Here is a 7,896-nt window from a genome sequence, read left to right as displayed (position 1 = left end):
CTTTGTCCCCAGGCTCCAGGGGACATCTCCTGAGAGGTTGACGTGTCCTTGGAGCTTGGAGAGAGAGCTCTACCATCTCTCCGGTGTATGAAGGGAGAGTGTCTCTCGTCCTTCCCCCATGGGGCAGAGTCCTCATAAAAGGAGCACAAAGAAAAAAAAAAAAAAGCTCTTATAATCCATTACCTCTCTCAGTCTCTCCAGCCTCTTTTAAAGATGTGACAGAGGTGGCCAGTTGGTCACGAGACTTTGCACACCTCGCGTAGGTGATCCAGCAACACAGTGTGGAACGTGGGAGTAGCTGACACCAATTAGCTTGAGAAGGCAGCTCACACCGACCCCGCGATAATTTCATCCCCAAATCTTTTTCCAGGGCTCTAGGGATGGGAACCTGTTGCTAGTTTCAGTACGTGACATTTCATTATGCGCTAGACTGAGTGCTCAGGGGGGCGAGACGACAGACATACAGCTTTTTCTTCTTTGATGACTCAAGTAGGTCCTCAACAGATGGTTGGCACACAGTAGGTCCCCAACGGATCTTTGGTGACGAGATAAAGTAATAATACAGTTGCCATAGCTTGGTTCGCTCTAAAGGTAGATGTAGGACACGGGCTTGAATGTTCTAGCTTTATCTGGGAGGTATTCCAGGGGGCATGAATGAAGGAGCAGGAGTGGGAGGAGCAGGAAAGTCAGTAGAAGAATGAATTGTCAAGGGCCGCGGAGCTCTGCCCTGTCCAGAACTTTCTGAGGAGTGTGGAGCAGGCTGTCAGAAGTGCCTGCCAGATCAGTGAACGGTGAACTTGAAGGCAGCGCCTGTTATCCTTATCCCACGGTCCATCTGGGTGGAGGCCTGCCCTTGGATCTTTTACTCCTGACCTTGAATGAGCCCTGCCTGGTGCTGCACAGGCTCCCTGCGGGCATCTCCTGAGGGTCCGAGGAGACCTGGAGTTGACAGCAGAAGGCTCAGGGGCATCTATTGAGGTGCGACGCTGTTTCAGGAGGTGAGTCCTAGCCCGAGGAGCGGCCACCACCCTGAGGCTGCAGGTCAGGGGCCTAGAGGCAGAGGAAAGAAGAGGTAAGACAGACTTCGCCAGTTTCAGTTACCTCGAGGTTTTAGTTCCTTTAAAAACTTTTTTTGGGGGGCGCCTGGGTGGCGCAGTCGGTTAAGCGTCCGACTTCAGCCAGGTCACGATCTCGCGGTGCGGGAGTTCGAGCCCTGCGTCAGGCCCTGGGCTGATGGCTCAGAGCCTGGAGCCTGTTTCCGATTCTGTGTCTCCCTCTGTCTCTCTGCCCCTCCCCCGTTCATGCTCTGTCTCTCTCTGTCCCCCCAAAAAATAAATAAATGTTGAAAAAAAAATTAAAAAAAAAAATAAATAAAAAATAAATTAAAAAAAAAACTTTTTTTTTCCCCACCCACGAGCCTATTAACGTATTCCAGGTACGAGTGGAATACAAAGTCGGAGAGTTGAATGTGTTTGAGTCCCTCGTGTCTGTAACTTGTACTTGCAAAGTTCTGTGCGGAACGGAAAGGGAAAGGAATGAACAGCCACCCTCGAAGGAAGTGAATTAATAGTTGAAGCGTGCACGCCGCCTACAGGTTAACTATGGGGTGGTGGCGGCGGCGGCGGCGGGGGGGTGGGGGGGATCTGCTCAGCTGGGTGTTGCAGGTGACAGCCTCCTCCTGGATACTCCCCACCCCCAAGTCCCACTCCAGCCGTGGGATTTATGCGGTGCCGGGGCTGACTTTGGGTGCTCTGGCCCAGGCTGCGTGCAGGTGCTCTTGTGACTGTCTGCACAGCCTGCTGTGCTGAGCCCCCAGGACCTCTGCCGGCTGCAGGGGACGGGGGCAGGTGCACTGGGGGCGGCCTGGGCTGCAGGAACACGGGCGTTCTAGGGCTTGCGGGAAGCACCCAGTCCAGACGTAGCCAGAACCCTGTGCCCTTCCTCCTGACGTCTAGACAGAGGGGATCCAGGGGAGGCCAGGTGGAAAGAACTCTTTCTGTCAACATGAGGCAGGGAAGGAGAGAGCAAAGAAGGGGCTGTCCTGTCACCTTAGTGTGTTACATGATGTTCACATCCAGCACTGGCTTGAGCACATCTCGCGTGGAATGTTATGTTTATCTGTGAGCCCTCCTAAAACCATCGACCTTTCAGGCCAGAAAGCAGCCCCTAGTTCTCTACGCTGAAGAGGGACCCCAGATGTGGCAGGTTCACTGCGGTGCAGGTGACAAGTGGGTGGTCCTGTGGAAAGGTGTAGGACACACATGGGGAGGAAGCGGCCTGAGGGAACGGTTTTCTCCCGGGGGCTTTCAGACCCATCAGAGGCGTGGCCACAGCCTAGTAAGCACAGAGCCTGATGCTGTATGCAGAGGTTTTAAAACAAGGTTAACAAATAATAATAAATAAAATTAACTCAAATAAGGTTAATATCTCCATTTCAAACTTAAAAGCCTTTACAATTATTTTGTTTTTGAATGTCAGTGTAACTCAAGTGGCTCAACATAACTGGGCTTTAATTCACGGGCTTTAAGACATCTTAAAAATGACTTGGCTTGGGGCGCCTGGGTGGCTCAGTCGGTTAAGCGTCCGACTTCAGCTCAGGTCACGATCTCACGGTCTGTGAGTTCGAGCCCCGCGTCGGGCTCTGGGCTGATGGCTCGGAGCCTGGAGCCTGCTTCCGGTTCTGTGTCTCCCTCTCTCTCTGCCCCTCCCCCGTTCATGCTCTGTCTCTCTCTCTCTTTCAAAAATAAATAAACGTTAAAAAAAAAAATGACTTGGCTTGATGGCTGAGAGTGAAAGGGACGGGTGTAAACACACTCACGTCTGTAGCCAGCTAAGGAGGAGAACTGTGCACCCAGCCACTCTAACGGGGCGTCGTGAGGGATGCCTGGGTGTCCCAGTCGCTTGAGCGTCTGACTCTTTTTGGCTCAGGTCACGATCTCATGATTCACGAGACCGAGCCCCGCGTTGGGCTCTGTGCTGACGGAGCGGTACCTGCTTGGGATTCTGTCCCCATCTCTCTGCCTCTTCCCCGCTCGTGCTCACTGCCTTGCTCTCTCTCTGTCCCTCCCCTTTCCATGCTCGCTCTTTCTCTCTCAAAATAAATAAATAAACATTTAAGAAATAAAAAGTAAATACAGAGCATTATGAACTCAAAGGGTTATGAGATGATGCTCCCGCAAGCCCGAGTACCCTGCCCGCACTGGGTTCCAAACCCCTGTCCGTGGGGTCTGGCAGTGGCAATAGCGATGTGACTCCGGCTTTCCCTGCTGTCCTCCACACTCATCACCAGATCACAGTGCGCGTGGCTGGTAGTGTGTGGTGGGACTGGACGAGCCTTCACCTTCCTGGACGCCCCTTCCCTGGTGAAACGCCATGACTGCTGTCAGTGCGTTTAGAGAGCATGTCTGTCGCGAGGTTGTTCCTGGGTGCCTGGCTCATTGCATTGATGGGGGTCCCTGTGGTTGGTCGCTTTGAACATCAGACCCGTGAATCAATACTTTCAGATGTAAATTTAATTTTGGTTTGTTCACCTTGCCGATTTTGGAATAAAAACGAACACGGATTTATACGAGGCCCAAAGTGGACATTTTCTGATACCGACCGCTCTCGCAAGGAGCGGGACCCTGCGGGAACCAGGTTGCACAGAGAGGGCTGACCCTGGGCCTGGGACCGGAAATGGTCCGAGCCTGGGGCATCCTGTTCTTTGCAAGTTTCAAAAACGAACGTGTCAAGTCAAAAAGACAAAGGCGCCACGGTGAAGGGTTTCCCGCTGGTCTAAAATGGGGCAATTTAAGCATCAAAGGATGACCGGGATGGACTGAGGCAGGTCAGTGTACAGATTTCATGACTTCGTAAATTTCCTAAGACAAAAAGTCCTCACCAGACCAACTTTTTAGTCTATAAATTGATGCAAGGAAAGTAACATTTTTTCTTTTGTATGTTTTTTTTCTGTATAAACCTTATGTGAGGGTACACAAATAGTTGATGAGAGAAATCTCTTCTTTGTAGATAAATACAAGCTAATAAGGAGAGAAGGGATGATAGAATTAGGAAATCATCCCCTCCCTCCCTCCCCCCCCCTCCAAACACCTAGTGGAATAACGGATCTAGGCAGCAATCACCAAGAGACGCTAAAACCGTCTGCTGTTGGCAGACGGATGCATTGGGCTGGTAATACAGGAAGTTGCTGGTCAATTTACTAGGTATCTCTAAGAGGGGGCAGCAGGGCATCATATGATACAAAGCAAATGTACCGCCTCTGAAGCAGGCATCCTGAGAAAACTTAAGCAAACTTAAGAATCTAAGCAAAGGGGCACCTGGGTGGCTCTGTCGGTGGAGCGTCCGACTTCGGCTCAGGTCATGATCTCGCGGTTTGTGGGTTCGAGCCCCGCGTCGGGCTCTGTGCTGACAGCTCGGAGCCTGAAGCCTGCTTCAGATTCTGTGTCTCTCCATCTCTCGGCCCCTCCCCTGCTCATGCTCTGTGTCTGTCTCTCAATAATAAATAAATGTTAATTTAAAAAAAATTAAGAAAAAAAGAATCTAAGCAAACCTCTGCCTCTAACGTTTAATTTAACAGAAAATACAGCAATTGGGGGAATAAGTTAGCTAACACCAAATCGATAGTGTGGGGCATTTCACAGGGCAAGTGATCTAATTTCTCCAGTAAATTAATTCCATGATAACTAGGTGAGGGGAGGGGGCAGTTACAGCTAGGGGACTTAAGGCTTAGTAATAGAACATCTAAAAGTAATATGTGACTTTTGTCTGGAGCCTGACTCAAGCCAACAGTTAAGAAATAATTTTGAGACAGCTTAGGAATGCTAGAATATAGACCAGGTATTAAATGATTGTAGAGAATAATTACTAGTTTGTTAGTTGTAATGATGGTAGATTAGATAAAAAAAAGTGTTCATGGGTTGTGGATGTATACTTAGGTTTTTAGGAATAAACTATATGATAGCCTGGATTTCTCTACAAACTTTTCAATAAAAAAAGGAAAAGAAAGGGAATGAATAGATGAAACATGATTGGAAAATTTTGGTAATTTTTCATGCTGAATAAGAAGACTCACATGCATTCATTACATTGTTCTTTCTATGTTTTCTTTTTGTGTGTTCAAAGTTTTCCATCATAAAAGTAAAAAATGGTAGTTATTGGGATGCCTGGGTGGCTCAGTCGGTTAAGCGTCCGACTCTTGATGTTGGCTCAGGTCATGGTCTCACGTTTCATGGGGTCAAGCCCCACGTCAGGCTCTTTGCCAACAGCGTGGAACCTGCTCGCCATTCTCTCTCTCTCTCTCTCTCTCTCTCTCTCTCCCTCTCCCTCTCCCTCTCCCTCTCCCTCTCTCTCTGCCCCTCCCCTGCTCATGTGCGGGCGTGTGCTCTCTCTCTCTCTCTCAAATAAATGAACATTTAAAAAAAAATAGGGTTATTAAGAGAAATTGTTTCTTGCGAATATCAGAGTATGAACTAGATGCCAGGGGGTGGGGACAGGAAAGCTTGTTTTCATCTCAAATGGGATTACACATATCTTAAGGGAAAATGCCCTAAAAATTTTTTTTAATGTTTATTTTTGAGAGAGCGAGAACGAGCAGGGGAGGGGCAGGGAGGGTGACAGAGAATCTCAAGCAGGCTCTATGCTGACAGCAGAGATGTGGGGCTCGAACCCACGAACTGTGAGATCATGACCTGAGCCAAAGTTGGACACCCAACCGACTGAGCCACCCAGGCGCCCCCAGGGTGAAATGTCTTATGATGGAGTCCCACAGCCAAAGAACACCAACTCGAAGTTAGGCTTACCGACTGTTGAGGCAAGGGAGACCGGTCCCCAGGGGAACCGAAGGGAGGGGTGGCCTGGTGGTCAGAGGATTTGGGGAAGGGTGGGCTGGGGTAAGACTGAATGAAGCTGCGTTGGGGACACTCATGTAGACCGGGTTTGGCTGTAAAAGGGTTGACGTTGGGCCTGACCCGAGAAGCCGACCCAGGATCCTCAAAGGGAAGATAAATGTGGGAGGCGGTGCCCAAACCCGCCTCTGCTGGGGTTCTGTACCAGGTTGGAAACGGAGGCTACGTCTTTGTGTCGAAATCACCCGTGGGATTCTGATGTGGCTCAGGATCCTGCAGGCAATAAAGGAACGTTCCGCCCTTGTCGACACGGTTCCAAACAGCAGGTTTTACAGAGTGAGGATTCGCGGCCCAGGGTCCTTGATGCTCATTAACAAAAGCGGCTGCCACAGGTTCACGGTGACTCAGTCACGTCCCTCCTCCAGAGCGTTCCTGACGTGCACCCTGGACGTGCACCCTCGCCGCTAGTCGCAACAACGAAGGTGAATGAGGGATGCAACATTAACACGTGGCCGGTAACAACGGCCCCCGGGTCTTTCTGAGCATTTCCTGCTTTCCAGGGACTGGCCAGACACTTGACAAGGTGTTTCTCATTCCACCATCCTGCACGGACACTCCTAAGGGTCCGGGCATGTCTCCAGTTTGCGGAAATCTCGGCTTCTGGAGGCTAACTCACCTAGCTGGCCACCACTGAGCCCAGATGCCCTCACTGCACTTGAACGCGAAGTCTTCCGGTGGGTGCAGCGTTTGTAGAGGGAACCGAGGGCTTCCTTGTTCTCTCAGAATTCTAGCAAAAATACACCGAGTGCTGTTCCTTCCTCTTTTTCCTTCCACCTAACAGACGTTTACCAAGCCTCCACACACACCCGGCCGTGGGAGGGTGGGCAGACAGGGTCCTGGGGCTCCAAGGAGCTGCGACTCCAGCCGGCATCTTCTCGCCAGCGTCCTGTCGACCCTTCACGTTGGGTAGGGTCAGGAGACCTGCATTCCTTCTTTAGAGGAAGGTAAGGAGGGCCACCTGTCACCTCACGCTCCCACAGCTCCTGCCTCCCGGCCCCACGTACACGCCAGCACAGGATCCAGAAATCTCCTTTCTGAACTGCGCAACCCAATGAACATCCCAAGCTTTGCTGCCCCCTAGAGGTGGGTCTGAAGAATATCACCTTGGTGCTGGTGGGGTGGGGGGGGGAAGCTTGCAAGTGGACCAATTTTTTACCCGTTTTTGTTTCTTTTTTAAAAATTTCCTTTGCTCTTACTTTTGAAAAGCTACAGCAAGATATTGAAAGATGTCACCAGGGCACCTGGGTGGCTTGGTCGGCTAAGTGTCCGAATCTTGCATGATCTCAGGTTTCGGGAGTTTGAGTCCTGAGTTGGGCTCTGCATGGACAGAGTGGAGCCTGCTGGGGATTCTGTCTCTCCTTCTCTCTGCCTCTCTCTCTGTCTCTCTCTCTCAAGATAAACTTAAAACAACAACAGGGCGCCTGGGTGGCTCAGTCGGTTACGCGTCTGATTTCAGCTCAGGCCATGATCTCACAGTTCGTGAGTTCGAGCCCCGCGTCGGGCTCTGGGCTGACAGCTCAGAGCCTGGAGCCTGCTTCAGATTCCGTGTCTCCCTCTCTCTCTGCTCCTCCCCCTCTCATGCTCTGTCTCTCTCTCAAAAGTAAATAAACATGAAAAAAAATTAAAAAACAACAACAACAACAACAAAAGAGATACCATCAACGTATTGTGGCAAGAGCTATGAGACTGGATAACTCATTCCAATAATACCATCACTTTGCTTCTATGGGTAAACATCACAACTCAGAGGACTGAGGGTTCCGATGATAAGGACTTGGTTTTGTAATCTTACAGGATTCGTCAAATTCACTCCACTTGGCGAAACCAGAAATCTTGTATCTATTTATTAGCCTAGATGATCTTCATGACAAACATGTACGTTTCAGCATTAAAATTTGCTTTCATTTTTTAAATTATTTTTTAAAAATATTTTAAGTTTATTTTTATTTGAGAGAGAGAGAGAGCAAGCAGAGGAGGGACACAGAGAGGGAGA

The sequence above is a fragment of the Prionailurus bengalensis genome, chromosome A1, assembly GCF_016509475.1.
Source record: "Prionailurus bengalensis isolate Pbe53 chromosome A1, Fcat_Pben_1.1_paternal_pri, whole genome shotgun sequence".
Classification (NCBI taxonomy): Eukaryota; Metazoa; Chordata; class Mammalia; order Carnivora; family Felidae; genus Prionailurus; species Prionailurus bengalensis.
The sequence above is the reverse complement of the archived record's forward strand: the minus strand, read 5'-3'. Positions refer to the sequence as shown.